The 27,784-nt window shown below is 34.2% G+C and overlaps 1 long non-coding RNA gene across 1 annotated transcript in view; it reads right to left on the minus strand.

Annotated features, from left to right (window-relative positions):
* The window catches only part of LOC150069550 (uncharacterized), a 140,610-nt gene that overhangs the window by 31,651 nt on the left and 81,175 nt on the right, over nt 1-27,784 (minus strand). The window contains exon 3 of the long non-coding RNA XR_016535545.1: nt 14,985-15,106. This is a non-coding gene — a long non-coding RNA (uncharacterized LOC150069550). The remainder of the gene's footprint in view (nt 1-14,984; nt 15,107-27,784) is intronic.

Below are 27,784 nucleotides of genomic sequence, written 5' to 3' on the forward strand. Positions count from 1 at the left end.
CATTTTTGTTTTTGTTTTTGAGGTAAGAGCTTTTAAACTCTGTTACAGAGTTCAGAGAAACTATACACACTTTTCTCAGAATTCTCATTTGCCTGAGGCGGGAGTAAGAGTTCTGCTTCCCAAGGCTTATTCAAATAGAAAAGGATTAAATTTCACTTCAACAAAATTAAAAATCTATGACCTATAAAAGATAATTAATACAACTGAACATAAGCCATGATCAGGAGACATAGTTCTAAAACAAATATCAGACTCCACATATATTGAAATTGCAAAAAGAACTCTTAAAATTCAACAGGAAAACATAGTAGTTTAAAGAATATGCAAAATATTGGAAGAGCTACACCACAAAGAAGAGTGAGATCCAAGGACCTAATGAAATTCTCTTGAATAACAGTACAATAAAAGACTTGCAAAGTAAAATAACAAAATGGGCAGGGGAACTAAACAGAGATGTATCAAAAGAAGAGTTTAAAGTGGCAAAAAATAGGAGTAAATGCTCATCATCCAAGGTCATAAAAGAAATGTAAATAAAAACAACCCTAAGATACCACCTTACCCTAATTTGAATGGCCAGTATTCTGAACTCAAACAACCACAAACCATGTGGGTTTGTGGAGAAAAAGGAACCCTACTGAACAGCTGGTGGGATTGTAAACAAGTTCAGCTATTCTGGAAAGCAATTTGAAGGCTTCTTAAAAAACTGAAAATAGGCTTTCCATTTCCTTACAAATGGGGTGATGTCATTCTTTCTGACAGCAGCATAGAATTCCATTGTGTATAAATACCACATCTTGTTGATCCACTCATCAACTGAGGGACATCTGGGTTGGTTCCATGGCTTTGCTGTGGTAAATAGTGCTGCAATGAACATCGTTGTGCTAGTGGATTTAGTATGCCCTTGTTTCTGGACAATTGGGTAAATGCCAAGTAGTGGAATTGCTGGGTCACAAGGGAGTTCTATGTTTAGTCTTTTGAGGAATTGCCATACTGCTTTCCATAGTGGTTGAAGGAGTTTGCTCTCCCACCAGCAGTATAGTAGTGATCCCTCCTAGCCACATCCCCTCCAGCATCTGTTGTTATTAGATTTTTTGATCCTGGCCATTCTAACTGGAATGAGAATCTTAGAGTTGTTTTGATTTGCATTCCTTTTTTAAAAAAAGAATTTATTAACATGATTTTTATATCATATTTCAAATGACATGTTTAACAAACAAGTATTCAAGAAGGTAATCTCTATATAAAATCACTGCACTTAGATTTTAGAACATAATTAAAATTAGGATAAGGGTTTGTATATCATAGATACATATTAATCTATGTAATAAAGCATTATGTCTAAAGAGTCACAGGTTTTTATGTCTATGTAGTTGAGTTTATATTTCCAATACCATGTCCATGGCATTCAGTATGCAAATATTGAGTCCTTGCTCTTGTACTGTTTGGATCTAATAGCCACATATTAAGGATACTATGCGCCTTTTGTTCCTTTGGTCTAGACTTGTCTCACTCAACATGATTGTCTATAGATTCACCCACTTCCCTGCAAATACCATTATTTTATCTTGTCTGTTGACTATGTAGAATTCCATTGTGTGTGTGTGTGTGTGTGTGTGTGTGTGTGTGTGTGTGTATCACATTTTCTGTATCCATTCATCTGCAGTAGGGCAACTGGATTGTTTTCATCACCTGACTATTGTGAATAGTGCAGAGATAAACATAGCTGAGCAGGTGCCTTATCATATCTTGGGTTGTGATGTTCAGGGTAGATTCCCAGAAGTGGTAAGGCGGGATTATAGGGAAGGTCTATTTTCAGTTCTTTAAGAAACCTCCACACTGCTTTCCAGAGTGGCTGAACTAGTTTACAATCCCACAAGCACTGCAGTAGGGTTCCTTTTTCTCTACAACCCTGCCAGCATCTGTCATTGTCTGAGTTCAAAATCTTGGCCATTCTTGTTGGAGTAAGGGGGTATCTTAGGGTTGTTTTATGTTCATTTCCTTTATGACCATGGATGATGAACATTTTCTCATATGCTTTTCTGCCATTTTAATATCTTCTTCTGGTAAGTCTCTCTTTAATTCCATTGACCATTTAGTGAATGGTTTGTTGGGTTTGGGGGGGGGATGAGGTTCTTGAGTTCCCTGTAGAAAATGGATATTAAGCATTTCTCAGATGTATTATTGGTAAATATCTCTTCCTAGTTGGGTGGCTGCTCTACACTTTTGTGGCTATGCTTTTATCTGTGCAGAAATATGTTATTTTTAGGTAGTCCCATGTATTGAGTCTCTCTCCAATCTGTTGTGACCCTGGAATTCTGTTCGGGAATTGTTTGCCTGTGCCTATGCATTCCAATGTCTCTGCTAGTCTATCTTGTAGCAGTTTCACAGTTTCTGGTCTGACATTGAGGTCTTTGATCCACTTTGAGTTAATGCTTGTGTGTGGAGAAAGGCTAGGGTCAATTTTTAGTTTTCTGAATGGGGTTGCCCAGTTTTGCTAGAACCAATACTTGAATAGGCTGTGTTAGTTCCACTGTATATCTTTGGCTCCTTTGTCAAATACAAGTAGACTATAGGAATGTTGTTCTATTTCTGGGTCTTCTATTCTGTTCCACTGATCTTCTGGTCTATTTTTGTTATTATGGCTTTATAGTAGAGTCTGGTATTGTAATACCACCAGCATTGCTCTTTTTGCCTAGAATTGTTCTGGATATTTTAGGTCTTTTCTTGTTCCATATGAACCTTTGGATTGTATCTTCTATTTCAGTAAAGAATGTCTTTGGGATTTTGATGGGGATTAAATTGAATTTGTATTTCAATCTTGGCAGTATAACCAATTTCACTATGTGGTTCTCCCTACCCATGAGCATGGGATGTCTTTCCATTTCCTTGTGTCCTCTTTAATTTCTTTTGTTAGGCTTTTATAGTTTTCATTAAATAATTCCTTTATATCTTTCATTAAGTTAATTGCTAAATATTTATTCTTTGGGGCTATTGCAAATGGGATCATTTTCTTGATTTGGCCTTCTGTTTGTGTATTGTTGGTGTACAAGAAGGCTACTGACTTCTGAAGGTTAATTTTGTATCCTGCCATTTTCTAAAGTAGTTTATTAATTCTAGGAGTTGGGGAGTGGAGCTTGTTGGGTCACTGAAGTAGAGGATCATGTCATCTGTGAATAGGGATAGTTTAATTTCTTTTCCTATATGGATCCCTTTGATGTTCTTTTCTTGCCTTATTACTCTAAGGGTTCCAGCAGTATATTGAAGAAAAGTGGAGAGAGTTGGCATCCCTGTCTAGTTCCTGATTTTAAGGTAAATAGTTCCAGTCTTTCACCATTTAATATAATACTGGCTGAAGGTTTTTAATATATGGCTTTAATTATTTTAAGGAATGTACCTCTTATTTCTGTTTTTTCTAGTGCTTTCAATATGAATGGATGTTGTATTTTGTTAAATGCCTTCTCCACATCCAGAGAAATTTTCATGTGATTGTTATCCTTAGCTCTATTGATGTGATGTATTTTATTGACTGATTTGCAAATGTTAAACCAGTCTTGCATCTGTGGGATGAAGTCTACTTTATTGTAGCATATAATTTTTTAAATTTGTTTATTCGTTCTGTTGGCTAATATTTTATTGAGGAGTTTTGTGTCTGTGTTCATTAGAGAGATTGGTCTGTAGTTTCCTTTTTTGGGGAGGTCTTTCCCTGGTTTGGGATGAGTGTAATATTAGTTTCATAAAATGAGTTTGGTATTGCTCCTTCTGCTTTTATGTAAAAAACCTAAAAAACAAATTGAAACACCTAGAGGAGCAAGAAAAAGTTAATTCTAAAACAACTAGAAGGACAGAAATAACAAAAATAAAATCAGAAATATCAGAGATTGAAATAAGATCTACTGTACACAAAATTAATAAATCAAAAAGGTACATGGTATCCTTAATATGTGGCTATTAGATCCAAACAGTACAAGAGCGATGACTCAATATACAGATACTCAAGGTTATGGACATTGCTTTGGAGATATATATATATATATATCTACATAGACATAAAAATCTATGATGGGATATATATTGTATAGACATAATGTTATATAGATTGATATATATCTATGACATACAAAGCCTCAGTGTAATTTTAATTGTGTTCTAAAATATATGTGCCAGTAATTGCACATAGAAATTCCCTTCTTGAATACCTGTGTATTAAACATGTCATTTGAAATATGATGTAAAAATCAGTGTCAGATAAAATCTTTCAAAAAAATTAAGCAACAACATGTCAGTTTTCTCAAATTGTTTTTTATGAAATCATATGCAACATACAAGCCTAAACTCACTATATGTACATAAACAGTGATCAACACACACACACACACACACACACACACACACACACACACACACACACACACACCACTCCGGCAAAAAAAAAAATCCTAGGTAGAGCCCAGTTCCAGTATCTGCAATACATGTCTATAATGCTAGCTATACAGGAGGCTGAGATCTTAGTGGGGACTGGTTCCAAACCAGCCAGACAGAAAAGTCTGAGTGACTTTTATCTCTAATTAATTGCCATAAAAGCCAGAATTGGAACTGTGGCTACAGTGGATAAGTACTAACCTAGATTAAAATGAATCTCAGGGACAGTGTGCGAGCCCTGAGTTCAAGTCCTATGACTATATCAATAGTAAAACATAAAATTATAAAGGAAATAATAATTTTGAGTTGTCAGTTACTATAACAACCATTTGTCTTAATCATCAAGGACAAGCCACTTATTTTTCAATGATGTTGCAGAGGAAAGAAAAACTGCACAGAAAAAAAAATACACTGAATATAAATTCAGATACTAAATGAATTAAAGTTACACTAGTAAATTGAAATAGATTCCAGGACAGTCATCTTTAGAATGTATAGAACAACTTCAACTCCCCTTTTTTCTGGTGATTTGTCAACAGTAATGCCTCCTTTAAGGTGTTAAATATACCCCACATATTTAATAGTGACAGAAAAGTTCAGGGACAAAATCTATATAATCAAGAAAGGAACTATTTCAGAATACCAAATGTTAGTTCTTGAGGGCTTTTGATTGTTTTTATTTTCTAATAATGCAATGTAATAATTAAAAGAACTTTCTATTAGTCTGTGTTGAGTATTTCAATCTTATTTAAAGCAAATTTCAGCAGGCTTCACGACATTTACTTAAAACCTCTAAGACAAATTTCACAAATGACAACAAATAGAATTGCTGTATACACAAAAAAGAGTAATAATTAGTAGGAACTAAATGAAAAATCCCCCAAAATAAAAGCACTTTTTAAGGAAAGAGAACAAGGAACAAACTGACAGATAGAAGAGGACTCGTTAATAAAAATAGACACATTAAGGAAAAAAAATCAAAAGGTGGTGTTTGTATATTCCAGCTAAAATATGGAAGGTATGTACTATAATTTGAAATCAATTCAGTGCCAAATAAAAATATAAACAATATCTAGATTTTTATCTTAGTAAACATCTTAGATTTAAGCATCCAAAATTATCACTTTGTGTATCTCAATGCTTATGAGTTAATATTCCAAAGTAAACACAAATCATTTGATTATCAATATTAAAGACTATGATACTACACAGAAAATAATATTAAAATAGATACTGGATATAAATTAGTGGTATAGTTTAGATTTGACATTGCACATATATTCATGGTAAAGTTCAAAGTAGAATACATTTGCAGGGTGACAATGAAAATGTTTTCATAAAATAACATCTAATCAGTGCATGGAAATAATATGCAAAATTAAATGGTGTGATTAATTTCTGAGTACACAAATGCTATTATGGTTCAAATAAGGCAGTAAGGAATTTCAAGCCACATGGGAGAGCCACAATCGAGTAAGAATGTCAAGTATGGATTATAAATGTCACAATATATGGTACTTGCTGCAAAAGAGATGTATGTCTTTTTCATGACATATACAAAAGTCCATACGGGAAGATCATTGTCTATGAAAGGAATCACTAGAAACTACAGATGAAAGAAATATTATAACTGCATACAAGATCATGTTTTTTTCAGGTGGTATTTCTAGAGTTTATGATTAAATTTCATATAAACCTAGATGACATTATTTATATGTACATAATTATAAGTAACTAAGAAAATATAAAGTGAGTTTGCATTTAGGCTTCAGTAGAATCATGTGGACTTTACTATTTATCAGCTCTATACTTAAAAAAAAACAAACATAAATTGGGGCTGGGAGTGTGGCCTAGTGGTCGAGGGCTTGACTAGCATGCACAAAGACCTAGGTCTGATTCCTTGGTACCGCATACTTAGGAAAAAAAACATAAATCTGAGTGAAAAACCATGAGGGGACTAATAAGAGTCCACTTAATATAATACAAATGTACTGATTGTTATTCACACTTAAGCCAATTTCCAGGATACATTGTGTAATCAAACCTATTGCTTGCCAACTTACCTAGGTCCTTTGCTTAACTAATTCCAGTAAGCAATTTGACTTCCTTATTCAAGCTGGCTTCTTTCCATCCTGTCTGCACACCCAGCCACAATGTTCTCTCCTATCAAAAATGATTTGCTTTTATCCCCTTCATAATGCCAGAATGACTTTGTCCTCTTTAAAGGGCCTGAGGAATTTGTCCCTTTCTTTCATCTCTAGCCAAATGCAATGTCATCCTCCTATTTGCTTTCTTTGTCCAAATTACATTAACCTTCTCTCAGTTCCTCAAGCATAGCATATTTCCTGCACTCCTTGTATGACTGAGCGAGCAGGTTAACATACTTTCTTTTGGCCCCAAATTCATTTACTTTAATGACAGATTTGCTTAAGGCCTGGTGTGTTTCGGGGAAGGGATGGGGATTTCAACTCAGAACCTAGGCACTATCTTTGAGATTTTGTGCTCAAAAAAGGCTATCACCCTTAAAGCTTGAGCCAGTGACCTATTTCAGCTTTTTAGTGGTTCATTAAAGATAAGTCTCAAGGACTTTCCTGATCAATCTAACTTTGAACCACAATCCTCATCTCTCAGATTCCTGAGTAGTTAAGATTACAGATATAATCCACCAGTGCTAGGCTAGATCTACTTTTAATGTCTTATATGTATTGTATTTAGGCCCCATACAATGTAGTTGACATAATTTTAATTTTGCTGTCATTGTTGGTCTCTTATTTATCAATACTGTGCTAAAAAAAAAGACTTGATCGTACTAGACCAAAGACCAGTAAAATATTTAGCAAAGGGCTAGAATGTAAAAATTGTAGACTTTGGGGACTGAAAAGATTTTAGAAATTATTTTCACCAAAATGATTTGATAAACTTAGTCAATTGAGTTTCTGGAGATTACTCTGACTTCATAGCTGAAGTCTCTAACAGTTGAACCATACTCTCAATCATTTTTATTTTAGTTTATCATTCAAATTGGTTCACATACTAGCTTTGCCTCTTCTAACCTTAAACCATAATCTCATTACCTCTGCCTCCCAAGGAACTGGGTAATGAGTATGAAACATCATATCTGATCTGTATTTCTTTTATTTCCCATTTTGAAATATAGAAGGTATTCAAGTTCATGTTTCATATTGACAGACAATAGACCAAATATTGCAAGAATTATAGATTATACCCCTGTAACCTGGAGCAATGACTTTAAATAGAATGGAACTTTCATAATGCTTAAGCTCACATTTCCAAGGATGTTACCAACAGAATACATACTAGATATATTCATTCGGATTCTCTCAGATTAACTCAGTTTAGTCTAACACTGAGCAAAGCCAGTCTATCTACATCTCTGTATCTTGTGATCTATCCTATATCATCAAGTTCTCTGCCTCAGTAATCAGAAATTCACAGCACGTACGTAGGATTCTTGATCTATAAGTTCTATCAGCTCTTCATTCAAAATAATTTCCAGTGTCTAACTGTTTTTCCAACTTCATTGCTACAATCACATTCCCAACTACTCATCTTTCAAGTAGACAACTACAATTGTCACATAAACTGTAACCTTTTACATATTGGCCTAATAACTTGTCATGCCAGAGGCAGAGAGAACTCTACATGAATTAATATGATCCTATAACACTTCAACATTAAACTTCCCACGGATTTAACTCATATTCAAGTACAAAATTGTAATGAATTTACCCCCCAAGAACTCATAGCATGTGTGTCCATCTTATGTTATTCATTCCTATGCATCCTACTGAAGTCAGGCTTCCTTCTGTCCCAAGGGGGAAAGCAAGCCTTCTTTCATTTAGAAATCGTTATATTTTTCTAATTGGCTTCAAAATACTCTGGATCACAAAATAGCTAGCTCTTCATATCATTTTTTTATTAAAACCTCATCTCTAAACATAAATTATTCCCTTATCTGTGGCTAGATATGTGTTTTCTGTCTACCACTCTCAACAACAAATGACAAATTTTCTCAATATGACATGTAGTTCTTCACACTTTGATTGACATATATTCCTGTGTTTACTTTTGCTTTCTTTTCCTCATATAATTTTTTATATTCTTTTTTGCAATGAACGATCATTTTTCTTTTTCTTTCTTCTTTTTAATAGCTTTCCTGCTTTGTCCTAAACAGAATATACTAAGACACAGAATTGTAAAATAGTCTCCTAAAAGGGAAATAATTTCTACAAGGAAGTCTTGTGTTGCTACCAAAAATGAAAAGTAGTATATTTATCCTCTTCCATGCTCCTTGACTATGAGGCTGAAACATATCTGCTTACTGTTATTTACTTATTACCAGTGTCCTCACTGATGTCCTAGAACCCAGCCTCATAAGGTTTTGATTAATGCATTAGTAATTTAAAAGTCATTTTATCAACACTCTCCAAAGGAAAAAGTGACCTTTCCAATCATCATGTTTAATTTAAGTGCATAAATCTGACAAATAATATGTTACACACTATGATAAATTTGCATTAGCTCACTATTTGAGAAGGCATTTAAATTAATTAAACGTGAGCTATTCAGTAATGAGAAAGAAAACATAAATGGCTGTATTTGTCAGTTTCAACTAGAATTTCATGTTATTTTAATACAGTAGATAATAATTGACTAAAAGAGAAGTAAAAAAACCATTCTTCAGCTGAAAAGAGTGATCATTAAAAATGCATATTGCGAGAAAAAAATCTCAACATAATTCTATATTCTACCCTTCTCTAAAACTCCCCCAAATCTGTATATACCAAGTAAAAACTGCACAATTCCCACTCCTCTTCTCTTCTGCTGCCTCTCTCATCTTCCGCTCATCTCTACCATCTGTACTTTCCTCTGGCTATAATAGTTTCTATGCTACTACTGAAAAAGCCCAGGCATGACTTTCTTCATGGTTTGTATACTTACTATGTTCTCAATGAAAAAGGCTATTCTTCTCCAAACAGCTAATGGCTCCAGTCCTCACTGCCTTGATTTCCCAGTTTCCATTTTCTCAGCATGATCTTTCTTGATTATACAATTAAAATTTCCCTCTCAATCATTTTTTCATCCTCATCACAGGATTCTTTTCTACAGTCTAACTTTGGCACTCTATATATCTAGATTAGTCAGTTTATTGTATATGTTCCCTACATTACAATGACAGTTTTGCTTTCTTATATTACTATGAATTTTATTTTATTTTATGTAAATGTGATATGCACAGGGGTTACAATTACATAAGTAACTGTAATGTTGAACATTGTTATCCCCTCCCTCATTTTTCTCCCACTACCAAGTCGTAAAGTAATTTGTGAGTATCTCTGTTGCATTGTTTCACACTTTGTCATTACTTCATCATTTTGTGATTTGCCTTCTCTTCCCAAATCAGATCATTGTCTGTACAAGACACAGTGTGCCAGAAATAAAAAGTGTTTACAAGGGCTAAACAAAAGGTGTGTTGGGGGGGTGGTTAAAGAACTTCATACAGTTCATTAGAACAACATCAACAGCAAAAATCCCTCTTGTTTCTATATCTTAGATTTCATTTCAATTAGCATCAATTTCTATGTTCAGATATGCATAGCCATTGAGCGATTCCTCTTCTAGGACTTTCCTAGGCATATACTAATTATTACAAATGAGAAAAATCATGGAACCTGTGTTTCTTTGCATGTGGTATACTACACTTAATATGATTTTCCCCAAATCTTTGTAATAGTAGAGTATTTCATCACTTGGAAATGTTCTTGATCTAAACTAACTATTTATAAATATTTGTTGAGTAGATAAATATGCCATTCTAGCCAAGAAATCATTCCTAAATATATTTTAATAATTAGCAATCACAATGCAGTTTGAGAAATACCAACAGTGGTCAATGTAAGGAGTAATGTTAACTGAGAGATGATAGTGCAGAAATAAAGAGTTAGGAATAGATACAATCCAGTGATATCTGAACTGAACAACTTAGAAAAATGATTAAATAGAAGAGGGACAGATGAAGCATGCCCATAAATAGTCACCATATGTTAGCCATGAAGAAAATAAATTAAAAATGAAAAGAATAAACACATCTCAATTACTATTTCATATACAATTAACCATAAAAAACAAGGTAGCTTATGCTTTGATATAGCATCAGTTGATAAATAGATTATACCGTTAATACATCCTCATATCAATCTTACTGCACCCTGAATTTTGAGAAAAAGCTTTTAGACAAGAGAGGATGATTTAGAGAAACAGTTGCTGATGGATGGAGCCAGGTTCATTGAAAATAAACAATGGTGGCACTGTGTACAGGCCTCCTGAGGGAAAGATACCAGATGATTTCTTTAAGTCTTTTGAAACCTCAGCTGGCAACTTTGAAATACATGTATAATTCATGACTATTTAAAAGAAACCTAATAAATGACAGAGCAGTGATTCCTAAGCATATTCTCTTCATATGGAAGTATGTGTGGCATTGCAGATTAGAAAGGAAGAATGAAAAGATAGATTTAAGAATAAGAAATCATTTCTCCAAGTTTAGGGTACCCATATTAGACATACTAGCATGTGAAGTATCATGACCCTCAATATCAAGTATATGGCACACAACTTTGTTACAGAAACAATTGAAACTATTCTCAAAGCAAAATGCTTTAACACCAAAACACATGGATGTATTTGAGATGTCATGGTTGTATTGTTGAACCCAATGAAAAGCAGAAAGATTCAATAATTTGGAAGACCATCTTTCTTCTGCCTCTTTCCATTTTTATTTATGTGTTTTGTTGGAAAAACCTTAATAAAATATGATTGATAGACTTGTTTTAAACTGAGAATGATGACAAAGAATTGAGAATTTTAATGTAATTTCAAAGTCCTGAGGTATAGATTATAAATTTCTTCCTATTACTGCCCCAAAGGAATATGCTACAACTCACCTTTGTTTTTATTATAATAATGCCTTTGATAATTAAAGTTCATTTAGAATTATTGGAAACAAGCTGGGTGCCCATAGCTTACGCCTGTAATCCTAGCTGCTTAAAAGACAGAGATCTAAGGATCTCAGTCAAGCCAGACAGGAGATTTCTTATCTCCAACTATCCACCAAAAGGTCAGAAATGGAGCTGTGGTTTACATCTTAGAGAGTGAACCATGAGTTATAAAAGCTAAGAGACAGTGCCCAAGGTCTGAGTTCAAGTCCAAAGAGTGGTACAAAAACAAATCAAAATGATAGAAACAAAAGTATTCTAGTCTAAATGAAACTCTTGTGTGTGCATGTGCAAATCTAGTCTTACCTAACAAAAAGAGACACTCATATCTGCTAAGAAATATCAGAAGCATTATGACTTCTATTATGTACCAAAATTTAACTTTACCACCCCTTACCTTGGTGACATTTTTAGTCTGCTCTCTTCAGATTCACAAAGAATCATTATTCAATATTCCACGCCAAATTTCTGAGCTTATCTCTTTTGAGACAATATTTATTACTAACATGAAAATAATTTATCAAGCAACTTCAAAACTATGAGGTCCAGATGGTCATAGGTCATCCAAAGTCTTTATTTCTTACCAGTAGTTATTAAAAAACAATATAGCTCATACGTCATGTTATTAGATTTTCTAAGTGAGGAAACTTTATAAATTTCAGCTGAAGATTTTCTAAATACATTATTTAGATAATATAATTTATATTCCTCAAAATGTCTTGAACCAAAGTGGGAATCAATAAAAACTACTATAGCATACATTAAGAAAAGATTAAGAGAGAGGAAAAGACAGAGGCAGAAATATTTTTTCATCTATTGATCCATTTATCCTTGGATAGTTTTATTTTTCTCTCTGACTTATATAGAAACATGAAATATATAACAATGAAACTCAAAACAGAAGAGATAATAAGAGAAAATAATTTGAAAAACACTCAGTTTTTACAACAGATTGATAACCATTCCATTCTTTACTATTTTTCTTATGTACTAGGAAATTAGCTTATATACCTTTACTATATTTCAGGCATCATTTATTTACTAAAGCCATTAACGTGGCAGTTGTCTAAATTGTTTAACAATTAAGAATTACTTTTCATTTTATAGTAAAATCCACTATATTTGTCATTACCAAACTGTTCGTTTAGATTGTCTTTACATTTACACTCACCAAAGAGGTTGATATGTTTCTTAGCATGGCAAATCCATTAGTCCTTCAATATATTTTTGACAAGGAAGAAATTGTATTGCTTAGTTCATATATATTTTCTCAGATACACATAGATCTGCTGTCAGTACTTGCAGCAACTGTTAAGTGGATTTAGATCACCAGTGTTTCTTTCTAGCCCCTCTCTTCAGGCAATTGGAGCATGGTTTTACCTGTCAGGGTGTTATGTCTTCATAATCGTTGGTTTGGTGTAATCTACATTATCTCAAAGTCATTGTATAACTTAATATTGAGAAAGATGTATCTGTACAACTAACTCATGTCAGTGCCTTCAAAGTCAAAAATCATCTGCACTCTTACATTACTTGGTTTATTTGCAGAGCAAATTTGCTTTTAAAATTCACTTATGTGCTACCCTATTTTCAAGATTATTTTCTTTCCCTTTCAATGTTAAATATTTCCTTATATGCCGAAGACAAATAACTGCAGTCTAGAAGGGGGATGTCAAGGACATGGATGGTCTTATGCAAGTACAATGTATTTATTACCTATGAATTCTTTTCCTAGGCATTTAAGGGAAATAGCATTTTGTACATTATGTATGTTTGTTTCTCTACATTAATTTTACCACAAAAGAGGAGAAAATAAAAATTTAGTATATGCTAATATAAATTCTTAGTGTATGAAATTAAATTAAAATTCATTTATTTATTAAATTATATTATATATATTATTTTTGTAGGTTTTGGGGGTTGAACTCATCCTAAGCCCTATCCCTGAGCTCTTCAGCTTAACGCTACTGCCCTACTCTTGAGCCAAGTCCCATTTCCCCTTTTCTAGAGGTTGTTTGGAAATAAGAATCTCAGATCCTTTTATGCCGAGGCTGACTTTGAACCCTGATCCTCAGATCTTAGACTCCTGAGTAGCTAGGACTACAGGCATGAGCCACCTCACCCAGTTTAAAACATATATATATATATATATATATATATATATATATATATATATATATATATATGCTCATGCACACATATATATTTTTTCTTTCTTTCCTTCTTTCTTCTTTTCTTTCTTTCTTCCTTTTACCAGTTGTGGGGCTTGAACTCCTCAGAGCCTGGGCACTGTCCTTGAGCCTCTTTGAGCTCAAGGCTAGTGCTCTCCCACTAAGGGCACAGTGTTACTACTAGCTTTTTCTGAATAATTTATTTAAGATAAGAGTCTCATGGACTTTCCAACATGGACTGAATTCAAAACCATGATCCTTGGATCTCAGTCTCCTACATAACTAGGATTACAGTGTAGCTAGGATTACAGGTGTGAGTCAACATCTCCAGGCTTCATTTTTATTTTAAAAAAAACCTTCCTTTTTTACTTTAAAAAGTCATTGGGAGGTAAAAGATTTGTTTGTGGAATGATCTTTTTGAAAGAGTTAATAAACATACTTGAGTACACACAATATTGATGGAACATGTCTTGTAAAGCTCACTTTCATCACAATTATATGGTATCATTGTGTACTTTTATTGAGAATAATTTAATGATACATTGATATCAGTTCTGTTCCCATTTTTCAGGTCAAATCCAGACAAACACAGAAATAAGGTCAAATAAACATTCCTCCAGAGGGGGCAGAAAACAAAACAGAAAAAGAACCCAATTTTTCTGAGATCTTTTGAATCACATAAAACACTAAATTGCAATTTTTATGTGAGCAGGCAACATATTTCAGAAGTAATGCATTATCACACTGACAGTCACAGACACTAACTTTGGCATCAACTACTCCCTAGTGCTATTTATAAAAACAGTATATTAAAAACCTGATTGCAAAATCTATGGCCCTTTTCTACTCTCCAAAGGACATTTCAGCATACCACAATTTTGTGGCTCTATATTGTGATTAATTTCCTCCAACCACAGCTGGCAGAGCGGTGAGAAACATCAAATAGTTCCTTTAATTTCTGAAAAACATCACATCCTGGAAGAATGCTTTTGAATCTTAAATATGTATAACATAAAACTTCCTAAAGGAAACATAGATTAAACAAACCTTTTCATCAGAAAAGCAACAAAGCATTTAAATGTTTATATCCTTATAGAATTACACATCCACAAATACATCCATGCAGGCTGTATCTGCTGCTGTAGAGTAAAACCAATTTGGGGAAGATGGCTTCCAATCTGATACAACTTGCTCATAATTCTACCTCATTTTAACTCAATCAAAAACACTATGGTTATACTTTGGATTAAAAACATACTCAAGGAAAGATGACAACAAATTGCATGAAATTTGAAACCAATGGCACACAGAAATATATCATAAAGTGGAACTTTTCTGCAGCTCTCAAAGAATTGGAGTGAGTGTATGTGAGACTTACCTGGACCTTGGCCCTTCCCCTGCTGACCCCAGAAGATTACGGTCATCAGCAGCAGCCAGGGAGTCCATGTCCACATGTTTCCAATGCCATTTCCTTGTCTTCTGGCCATTGCATTTTAAACTCTGCATAGGGAATGAGATGGGTGGGAAAAGGGTCAGAAATTACATTCTTTAAGGAGTCCATGACCACTCAAATCTTGTATCTAATATGCATTATGTATTTAAAATTATCCTACTTCCAAAGACATATATTTGAAAATCCTGCTTCCCTTTGGGCTTCTTATAATGCTGATTAATGTGAAAAGCATTCATCTTAAACCTCATCTAAACATTTCATCAAATGGTAATTTTCAATATCCTTTTTGCACAATCTGCTATTCAACCTATGAATAGCTGAAATGTAGGAACACCATACCTCCTGAAAGTGCAACAAGCAAAAACAAAAACTATGCAGAGGAACTGTTATTTAAGCAAAAGGATACACTGGAAACACTATGATATCACATACACAAAATGACTGCAAAATGTATGTAAGTTTGTTGTACTTCATGAAATATTCTCCTGGTTAAATGGTTATCATATTAAAAATGTAGTTCTAACAAAAAATTAATCTACAAACAACTAAATATGTGAACAAAGTAAAGAATAAAATTATACAAATCATTAAGTTCTTAAAATTCCAATTATTAGTACACAATACATGGGAACTTATACACATCATTATATATTCAAGGATACACATCAATCTATATAAATATACTTAAAAACACTGGAATGTTCATTTTGATGCAGTTTTTCATACTGATTAATGGAAACAAATATTTTCCAAGGAAATTTTACCTATTTCTACGGTGGTTGAATATATAGTAACTAAAATAAATAAGAGTTACTTGTAGCAATACGGACACATTCCAATAATGAAAATATATACAACATTCAAGACTACACACTTAATAAATCACATATGCATTTGAGGAAAAAGAACAATGAGAAAAATTACAAATGCCTTCATGGCCCTAGTTCAGAATTTGAAAATTTTATAATGAATAGTTATGAAGATAAATTTCAAATCAGAAAGGAAAATCATTGTTCAAAGATTAGGACAGGAAATGCTCTACCAAACAGTCTGTGATCTGAAGACTTGTCCCCAAACTGGTGCACTATTGAGAGGTGATAGGATCGAGGCTGTGCTAATTTCATCAATGGATTGTCTACAATCATAAGTTTCAAGAGGCATGGACTGCTAAGCACTGACTGGTACCTTGTTGAAGAAAGCAAGTCTCTTTGTCTCTCTTATTGTCTGTCTGACTGACTGTCTGCACCCCCCTCTCTCTCTGCTTCTCTCTCTCTCATCTCCTCTTACTCTCTGTCTCTCTCTTCCTTCCAATATCATTATCTCTTCATTTCTTGCTATTTCCTCCCAAGCTTCACTTTCAGGCTCATAATTTATTATTCTCTGGCTCTCTCCTTCCCATCTTCTTTTCTCCTCTCACTGTCTCTTCCTCTCTGGATCCCTCCTTCCTCTCTCTCTCCCTTCCTATCCTCCAATTTCAAACTCTTTCTTCATCCTTTACCCCGTTTTCCCTCTCCCCCACTGACTCTCTTCTTTCTCTCCTTTGCTCTCCCCTCCCCTCTTACACTGACTTCCTCTCTCTGTACATCTCTTCCCTCTTTCTGCATCCTAGCAATCCTGAGTTGAGCAGGTATTCTTCTAAGATGCCTATCTATTTTGATGAGTGTGTGTGTGTGTGTGTGTGTGTGTGTGTGTGTGTGTGTGTACGCGCGCTCACATGCATGTGTGCATGCATGCACATGCACTCTGATCCTAGAGCTTGAACTCAGGGCTTGAGTGCTATCCTTTTGTTTCTTTTTGCTCAAGATTATTGTTCTACCACTTGTGCCACAATACCATCTTCAGATTTTTTGAGTAGTTGGATAGGTATAAGAGTCTCATGAACTTTCCTACCCTGGCTGTTCCTCAGATGTCACCCTCCTGAGTAGCTAGGATTATATATGTGAGCAACTAGCTTCTGGTTATGTTGATATTTGCCCTTCACAGCTTAAAAGCAGTGGCGTGAGCTGACCATCTTATGAAACTGAGTCAAAATAAATCTTCCTTCTCTTTGTTTAGATATTTTGATACTGTGATAAAAGTGATTTAACACCATTCCCAAGCCTCAGTCAAAGTAACAAATTGTGGAGCTAAGTGAATTTAAGGATTTTTTTTGGAAAAAATCATCTCTTCCAAGTGCTACGTAATTTTAATTCTAGAAAAGAAGGAAGGGAATCAGATACAAAACTTTCCATTTTTCCAATGTAAAGAAAGAAGAGGTTGTAGTCACACACTGAGTCACTTCATTTCAGAGTCATAGTAGCAAATCTTAAGAGACTGACCTAAGCGTTCTCTTAAGAACCTCCTTCTAAGTGATCAAACAGGAGAAGAAAATGTATGGCATGTGTAATATAAGAATGATGAAGACAGTAGTAGTTTTACTACCGACAAGCAGACCTTTAAAATTTATTTCAGTTTATTTAACTATGCTAAATGCCTTTCATCCTCCCCTCATTTGGCTGCACTTGGCTTTGAACTCAGAATCTTATGCTTGATACTCTTGACTATATACTGAATTCATGATCGAAGTCTATTTTTCTGTGCAAGTTTGTGTGCCTTTGTGTTTGCTGTGTTTGTTTTTGGTGGGCGCTTTACTCATTTTTTGGATATACCTGTAAACTTATACCTAGAGCTAGACTTGCACTGTGATCTCCCTACTTATATCTCCTATATTTTGGCTTTACAGACCTGTGCCCCTATGACTGGCCCTTATCCTTGTGTCCTTTGTCAAAAAATTCTATTAACTAAAATCATTATCAAAACCATTACCTCACAAGTGACAAAATGAAAGCTTAGCAAAAATCCATACACTATTCTTCAGTCACTGGATTAGTGAATGTGTTTATTGTGATGTAACCCAAATCAACCAGACACCAAAGTGAACAACAGATCACTAAAACAGAACTTAGAGAATTTTCTCAGTGGAATTTAGTGTCCATTTCAAAAGTGATGTAGAGAAGAAAGAACTCTGATTTGAGTAGCTACAGGGACTTTAACTCAAAAAAAAAAACTTTGTTAAATTGCAAATAATTAGAAACTAAACAACTGGATTATTTTTAAAAAAATCAGTCCTACCAAGAATAAATTGTTCAAGACAATATGTACTGGCATTGTTACAATTTCCCATTGAAGAAAAGGTGAATAATATAAGTAATAGCAAGTGTGATACCTAAGTGTTTGTTTAGGGGAGGACAGAGCAAGGTAGGATGTTATTACTAACAAACTTATTGACAAGATGCATGTCTATCTTGTTGCATATGTATAGATAGACTTATAACTCATATTTTTAAAATATTTCTTCCTTTCTAGTATTATGTACCTATCTTTGATTTACCACAGTAATGAAATTATTCAAATTATTTTTGCAAATATATTTTACATAATTTATTTATTTATTTTCCTTCCTTCCTTCCTTCCTTCCTTCCTTCCTTCCTTCCTTCCTTCCTTTCTTCCTTCCTTCTGTCCTTTCTTGCCTTCTTTCTCTTTCCTTCTATTTGTGTCAGTCCTAGGGTTTGAACTCAGGGCTTGGACATTGTTCCTGAAATTTTCATTTTTATCGTTTTGTGTATTTATTTTATTGTCAGGCGATGTATACAGAGGTTATGGTTTCATTCGTAAGGTAGTGAGTACATTACTTCTTGCACATTGTTATCCTGTCTCATGGTTTTCTCCCTCTACCCCCTCCCAGGTTATAAATTTCATTTCCAACATATTGCTTGGCATGGTTCACATGGTTCACCTTTGTCCTTGGTCTCATCTCCTTGTTTTTCCCCTTCCCTTTCCTAATTCAAATAAACAAATAAATGTAAATAAAATACACCAGGTACCAAAGTCAGATACAGTAACAGTAGGATTTTAACTCAAAGCTAGTGTTCTACCAATTGAGCAACAGCTCCATTTTTGAATTTTTGGAAGTTCATAGGAGATAAGAGTTTCAGGCATTTTCCTTCTTGGGCTGGTTTCAAACCATGATCCTCAGATCTCAACCTGCCAAATAATTAGTTAGAGGCATAAAATATTGGCACCCAGCTAACATTTTCTTAAATATTGTAACTTATACAGTGCATTCACTGTAAAGATACATATTTTTACTTCTGTATATAGAACTGGGCTGAAACATTTTTTGGAATAATTTGCATATAACATACAAGTTCCCCTATATATTTTAGTATAAGTTTTAAAGAACAGATGGCTTTCAACATGTTGTTCTAATGAAAAATTATATTTTATCTTCCTTCCTAAGTTGATGTTTGTGGAAAACTATATTTTTCTTAAATGCCAGGTTACTATCATGTATCTCTGCATACCAGAAATGTGAATATCATAACATTCTATATAACATTGACATTAACAACTGTGCTCAGGCAATGTAAAATCAATGTATGTGTTGCCTATTTTTATAAGAGAAAGGCAAATATCTGTTAAAAAAATCAAGTTAAATGAACCAAAAATTAAAGTAACATTGACCACATAAGTATGTTAATATATCTTGTGAACGCTTATTTTATGCATATAGAAATAGTAACCAAATGGAAAATACTGCTTCTTTTATTAACCTTTGCTTGTGCCTATTACCATTGAAAAATTGGAATGAATCCTAAACCTAACTAGCATAAGCCCATTCTGCTTTCCTTACTATATGATCTGATCATCAGAGAACAGAGAGGCAGTGTCGGGGTTTTTAGTCCTCGGTCCTTCCCAACCAGCAGGAGGGATAGAGAAGGAGAGGTCCAACTGACCACCCGCACCCAGCCCTCCCTCGCTGGAGGACAATCAGATGCATCAGGGAGACCCTTCAAGGCAGGAACTCATTTATTGAGGAAGTCCATTCAGCTAATATAGGGTGCAGGAGCCTAACAGCACAAAGGTGGGCAGGGCAGGGGAGGTCCACGTGTTTACTCTCAGCAGAGAGTAATAAAGCAATAACACATTCATACCCAATTTTAATCAAGTCTCAGCAGAAAGTGATTCACAATACCAACAATATAGCTCAAAGTAAGGCATGGCGTTCATACATGACAGCTCATTTCTTTGTGTGGTTATCTTACTCAGGATGCAGATTCATGAGCCAGCCTGGCCCTGCACTCGACTCCCAACAAGGCAGGCCTTTAGATTTGTGATAATTATATAAATACATCATGATTCAATAGAATTCACTTTGTTGTTTCAAATGTCATTCTCTCAATAAACAGTAGACCTTCAGAATGGACTGTGAATTCACTTCTTGTGTCATTCAATAGTAAACTTAGTATGCTTATTCAGTTTTGGAGATATGAATATTCTGTAATGGCATCAGAGAATCCCAAGAGTCCAAGGATGTTGTTCCACCAGATGGAGCCCAAATGACACCACATGACAGGTGATTGGCTTACATCTGGAGATACCAACCTGGAAAGATGGTCCTGAATTAAGTGGCTATAATTAAAACAAGTGGAAGTTACCATGACTTACAACTACTTCACTTACTGATCAAATCTATATATTTTACTTGACACGCCAATTTCATTTTTTTTTCTGCCCACGACTAACAGTTCTACTTCACAGGGATCATCCTGGTATTTTTTCCACCCTAGATTCGATCAGCCATCCTTGGTAAACTAGGCATATAAAAGTTGATCCTTAAATTAACTTTACTACTTCTTAGTTGAGCAATAACTTCACCTTTGCTAACTCATTTATAAATATATATATATATATATAGAGAGAGAGAGAGAGAGACAGACAGACAGAGAGAGAGACAGACAGACAGATAGACATCAAATATCTAGTATGAGTTTTTACAGTAGCATCCTTATAGAAGTTTTTCTCAGCAAGTTTCTTTGCAAGTCACTGTCTTCTCCTGCCATTCTTACTGAAGAGCTTCAATGTTAAAAGCTAGGCTATGCCAATGGGCCTCGGGGTTAGAGCTCCTTTTGCTCAACTTCTCCATTATAAGGCAACCACTCCGATTATCCTCTTAAAACTAAAGAGCAAAGCATCAAATGAGATCAGGAAGTGGCCATACCTCACAGGTCATCAATTCCTCTTCTCAGCATCTAAGAAGAACACAACCTTAGCCAGAAACACATAACAAAGCCCATTATGGCTCTCAAGTTCCAGTTATTAACATTGATTTTTTTACAATGGGAAATTTTCATTAGAGGCCATCACATGACTGATATTCAGTAATAACTTAAATTAAGATACATACTGGAGCCTCTCTTCAACACTGTCATTGACTAGGTGCCACAAAGTCACTTTGAAAAAAAACTTTTGAAAATTAATATGTTCTTTTAAAGCAAAGAAGAAGGGATAGCAATGTGTGAGAAGTAATGCACCTACTATCTGGCAAATGTAACTATAATCCCTCTATACATTACCTCAATAATAAAAATAAAATGAAAAAAATGCAGTATTTATACGCAATGGAATTCCATTCTGCCATCAGAAAGAATGACATTGCCCCATTTGTAAGGAAATGGAAAAACTTGGAAAAAAATCATATTAAGTGAAGTAAGCCAGACAATAAGGAACATAGGCTCAATGGCTTCCCTCATTTGTAATAATTAGTACACATCTAGGACTCTCCTAATAGAGGATTATAATAGCTTAAAACCTAGGTACATAGATTATATAGGATGAGAATAAATGGAAGAACTCTAGGATGTGGAAACAAGAGCTTTATCTTGTGCGATTTTTGTTCTTAAGGTACTATGTTACTTCTCTTTTGTTGTCCTTAAGGTTAATCTCATATCGTCACTGTATCTGACTTTGTTACCTGGTATATTGTATATACATTTATTTGTTTATTTGAAAGGGGAAAGGGAAGGGAGGAAACAAGATAATTGAGGAGGTAGGGAGAGGGGAATGGGGAAAAAAATCATGAGAAGGGGTATCAAGGTGTGAGAAGTAATGCACCTACTACCTGATGAATGTAACTTTAACCCCTCTATACATTATCCTGACAATAAAAAAGAAATATATTCATTACCTTAGAAAAAGAAAATTAATATGTTCTTTAAAAAAGAACTCATGTCATGTGGTTACTGTATCTGACTTTGTTACCTGGCATACTGTGTATACATTTATTTTTTTACTTGAAATAGGGAAGGGAAGGGGAAAAACATGATGATTGGGAGGTATTGGTGGGAGGGAAAATGGAAGGAAAACATGAGAAGGGGTATAGTGTTCAAGGTAACATGCCCACTATCTGACAAAAGTTACTGTAACTCCTGTATGTATCAACCAAACAATAAAGTACAATTTAAAAAATAAAATAAAAATGACATTACTGTAAGCTCTAACCTATTAAAATAATAATGTGTGATAAACTGACAAACTGATAGCCCTTTGATTTGATTTGATTTATATGTATCTAGATCTGCCTACCAAGTATCTGGTAATATAATTGTGATCTACTATGTCCAGCACATTATGGAATTTCTGAAGCAATACACAGCCATTCCTACTGACCCTGACACTGATATAGATTTAAAGTATTGCTATTCCCAGATATGGTTCCATGGTAGATATCTCTTTTATTAATTAGAGCAGAAGAATGCATAAGCCTCAGATGTTAAGGAGACAGAGGTAGGCTCCAGTGGATCTAGTGGTCCATGTTTGATTAATTCACACAACAATATGTGCCAGTTACTATACTAGCTACAAAGCAGAAGCGGTAAACAAGAAAGTTCCATTATTAGTGTTTTCATTCTAGAGAGGGCAATATTAGTGCATTACCCAATTAAACAGAAAGAAGAATGATCTCAAAATATGTTCACATTGAATAGTTATACAAAACTAGCATAGAGGAAAACCTCAGACATAATATCTTAATTTGGATTATAGAAAACTCATTTACTATCTATAATAAGATTAATTTGGATTTAAATACTGTTTTCAGATGGTAACATTTAAGCTAAAACCTAAAAATTAAATTAAAAAAACTGGCAAAGTCTGTAATCCTAACTACTTGGTATGCTGAGATCTGAGGATCACATTTGAAGTCAGCTCAGGCAGGAAAGTTCATGAGACTGACCTCAATTTAACTACCAAAAAGCTGGAAATGTGGCTGTGTCTCAAAGTAACAGAGCACTAGTTTTGAGCACAGAAGCTCAAAGTCAGTGCCCAGGACTTGAATTTAAGCCCAGGACTGGTACAAAAACAATAAATAAATACATAAATAAAACCAAATTGGTGTACAGTGGGAAAAGATTTATAGGAAGGGATACAAGACTGTTGAAGGAAATTGATATGAAAGAGCTCTTGGCATAGGAAAATATTTGAAAACTATGATCCAGATGGAGTGATAAATTGAAGGAAAGCTAATAAAATATGGCTAAAAGTGAAGATATGAATCCAAAATAAGACATTAATAATGTTAATATATAGTTATTGATTAGCCATAACATACTGGAAAAATATGGAGAGTTAGAAATTGGTAGATATTCATGAGATTTTCTTTTTTTATGGTGTCAGAGTGTACCAATATGAAAAAAAATAAACACTATGTTACTTAAAGTAATACGTTATAATACTCTTTAAACAAATAGAGTAATGGTGAAGCAAGAAAAATAGAATAAAGACATGCAGAGTTAGCTAGACTAGGGTCATTGGAAATCAAAGTAGGTGGAGAAATATTAGATGCATTATGAATCACAGTTTCTTAAACAGGATGTTGATTTGGATACTGTCAGCACTTAGAAGACAGAAAGAAAGATAACTCAAAAGCTCTGGCTTGGATATTGGAATGGCTTTTTGCTGCCACTTACTGATGTCTGAAATCTGGGACCCATTATCTTTGAATTACCCAGATTCAATATTCAAGTAAACTATGGCTTCTCAAAAGGACGGTCTGGGCCAAATTCCCAAACTGGAAATCAGCACAGAGCTTAGGGAAAAAAAACAGTATACAGAAAGAAATTTATCAGAATAAAATTCAAAAAATATTTTCAGGCCGGGAGTTTAGCCTAGTTGTAGAATGCTTGCCTAGCATGCACAAAGACTTGGTTTCAATTCCTTGGTAACACATACATAGAAAAAAGCCAGAAACATGGCTCAAGTGGTAGAGCGTTAGCCTGGAGAAAGCCCAAGGACCGTGCCCAGGGCCGGCAAAAAATATTTTAAATATTCAATGTTTGCAAGGAGAAATAGAAATAAAGAATATTCTATTAATTATGGAGCTAAGGATACTTGCAAAGGTGATCTAAACATGAACTATAGAAACTGAATGAATTTTAATGGGAGTGTTAGAGGCTATTTCCTGGGAGAATTTCAATAAGCATGAAGAAACGTAGCAACAAGGAGACTAAGTAGGTGAACTGTAAGAATGATATGTAGAATATGGGTTTCTTCTTGATGAAACCTTGATTAATAGAGAAAGTGTCTCAAAGTCCATCACAATCTAAAGTAGCAAATGAAAAATACACAAAATGTTAAAGATGTCAAAAATACACAAGTGGATTTTCTTGGTACTTTCATGAATATACTGAGAAAAATGAAAAGTCGTAGCTGAAGAAATTATGATCAAAGATGTAAACTCTTAAATAAATGAAAAGAATGATCAGGATGGGTAATGATATCAATAATAAAGTACAGTTAATATTCTCATGGAGTATTCGTTTCAAGGTATATAACATAAAAGAGGGAGAGAGTTGCATGCTGGAAGTTGTAAAGGAGAACAAAAGAATTTGAGCACCTATAACCCTACCTATTTAGGAGACTGAGATATGAGGATCAATCTTCAAAGCTAATCTCCAGCAGGGTGAGACTTTTAACTAAAAAAAGCCAGAAGTAGAGATATGTCTCAAATGGAAGAGCATCAGCAACTATAGCAAAGGTAAACCATGGCTAGAATAATCTGCTAAAGTGAAAATAATTCTAGATACATATTTGAGTAGAATTCACACAATAAAATTAAAGTTTTGTGGCTGTATAGTAAACTGTTGTTAAAATGAAAAATCTATTTAGGGATCAATATGTAGCCATACAGTCTACATTATGGACAAGAATATACATGCTTTTTACAAAAATACGGACTATATGAAAGGAAATGTACTCATTACTTTACTTATGTAATTGTATTCCCTCTATATCACCTGTATAATAATGGTAAACTAAATATTAAAAATAAATTCTATCATTGAATTGGTGCTAATCTCAGAAAAAGCTAATTTAATTTTTTTTAAGATCAGAAGACTACAATATACACATATTAACATATCTTCAATCAAGGCAGACTTCCTCAAACAAAATTACAAGTCAGACAAAAATACAGCTTGCATCTTACATGGGATCCACACAATGAGATGAAAAATTATGCATAATTCCTGTAATCCCAGCTATTATCTTAATTGTAATAAAAAGAAACTGGGGATATTTGTGAAGATGATCAGAATATGAGGTAGGGCACTACTCAGGAGGAAATAATTGTAATGACTGGATTCAAAACCAGTTTATGTCCTGTCTGAAAAATAAATAAATATAAGAAGGGCTAGGTTGGACATGCTTTTAATTGTGAGGTTCCATCTAACTAGCCTCAAGTTCAAAGCTCAGCACCTTCAAAAAATGAGAAGACAAGATCAAATAGAATTTCCCTTGCTTTCCAATTTGCTACATGTTCCTAATGCAAAGATTGAGTAATCAGTAGTCAAGCCATACTTTGGAGGAAATTCTATACAAATGTCTACATGTAGGTTTAGAAACAGAAACCGAAAAAAGAAAAGGAAACAGGTGTCATAAGGTCTAGATTATAATAATAATAATAATAACAATAATTATTATTATTATACCTACTGTTTTCCATCTATTACATGCATGGTTTTCTATGTGGTAGCTAGTGATTATTCATGTACTATATGGAACAAGTAATTTTAGCTGTGCTTACCTAAGATTCTAACTGAGAAAAAATAGTTTAATGAAAAATAGTCTGAAATAACTATATTTACCTATTGGCTCAATTATTAAGAAAGTAAGCAATGTAAAAGATTCTCTTTGGAGGAAAGTGAATGCTCTGGATCCCCTCACAGATTTCATGGATGTAAATTTTAATAGAGCTCTAGCTTGCTACACAGCAAAGTTGACAATGCATAAGCTAAACTCAAGCATTTTTTTAAAGCCATAAAAGTACATAGTTCTTTGGGTTAGGAGTTGAAGATGCCACAAAAGGAAATTCATGGAGTGAAAGGCAGACCCATGGTATAGTTCCAGCTTCTTTCCAATTTCTGAAATTTTTTGCACAGTCAAAAACTAGAATTCCACCTGAGAAAGCATACAGAGAGGGGAATACAGGTTAAATTTCCTGAAAAATTAGAGAACAGCAAATGCGATTCTGATCAAAGCACTGGGATACTGGAAACAATCATTTTCTAAATGAGGTATGGGAATTGTGACTATTCAAAGTTGCATGATGTCTACCAACCTCAATTGATCTCCATTTCAAAACCTTTTTTTAATGTCAAGGCCAACTATAATAACTCAAATTAATGAACTGAAGAATTACTTTAAAATGTTGAGTGGAGACATTTCAAATTCTACCCATTATTATAATATTGCTATTTTTCCTTAATTCAACTTGCTTCCAGGAATTAATTAGATTAATCATTTATCAAGAACTCTGATATATGTTCCTTGAAAACACTTTTAAGAATTTATAAATAAGTCAAACTTCAAAGATCTGCTTTAAAAAACTAAAGTTGGATCCTTCTTCGTCACCCTGTACCAGGATCAACTGCAAATGGATCAAAGACCTCGAGGTAAAAGCAGATACACTGAAAACTTTATAAGAAGGAATAGGAGATATACTAGGTCTCCTTGGCAAAGGTCGAAACTTTCTTAATAAGGACCTAGAAACACAATAAATCAGAGAAAGACTGGATAAATGGGATTCATTAAACTGCAGAGCTTCTGTATGGCAAAGGACATAGCTAGCAAACTAACTAGAAAGCCTACAGAGTGGGAGAAGATCTTCACTAACCATACAACAGACAAAGGCCTCATATCTAAAATATATCAACAGCTCCAAAAATTGAATCACTCCAAAACTAATCTCCAAAGAAACAACCATCCCATTAAAGTACGGGCCAAATATTTAAAGAGAGTCTTCTCTGAAGAAGAAATAAGAATGGCCTATAGACATGAAGAAATGCTCGACATCTCTGGCCATAAAAGAAATGCAAATCAAAACAACTCTAAAATTCCACTTCACTCCAGTTAGAATGGTCAGGATCAAGAAATCTAATAACAATAGATGCTGGAGGAAATGTGGCAAGGAGGGATCACTACTACACTCATGGTGGGAGTGCAAACTCATTCAGCTATGGAAAGCAGTATGGTAGTTCATCAAAAGACTAAACATAGAGCTCCCCTATGACCCAGCAATTCCACTAGTTGGCATTTACCCAATCATCCAGAAACAAGGACATTCTAAATCCACTAGCACAACAATTTTCATTGCAACACTATTTACCATAGCAAAGATTTGGAACCAACCCATATGCCCCTCAGTTGATGAATGGATCAACAAGATGTAGTATTAATACACAATGGAATTCTATGGTGCTGTCAGAAAGAACATCACCCCATTTGTAAGGAAACGGAAAGACTTACAAAAACATATTAAGTGAAGTAAGCTAGACTCAAGGAACATAGGCTCAATGATTTCCCTCATTTTTCATAATCAGTAGAAACCTTGGGCTCTCCTAGCAGAGATT

Source organism: Megascapheus bottae, chromosome 1, assembly GCF_031878675.1.
Source record: "Megascapheus bottae isolate mThoBot1 chromosome 1, mThoBot2.hap1, whole genome shotgun sequence".
In the NCBI taxonomy this organism is placed as follows: Eukaryota; Metazoa; Chordata; class Mammalia; order Rodentia; family Geomyidae; genus Megascapheus; species Megascapheus bottae.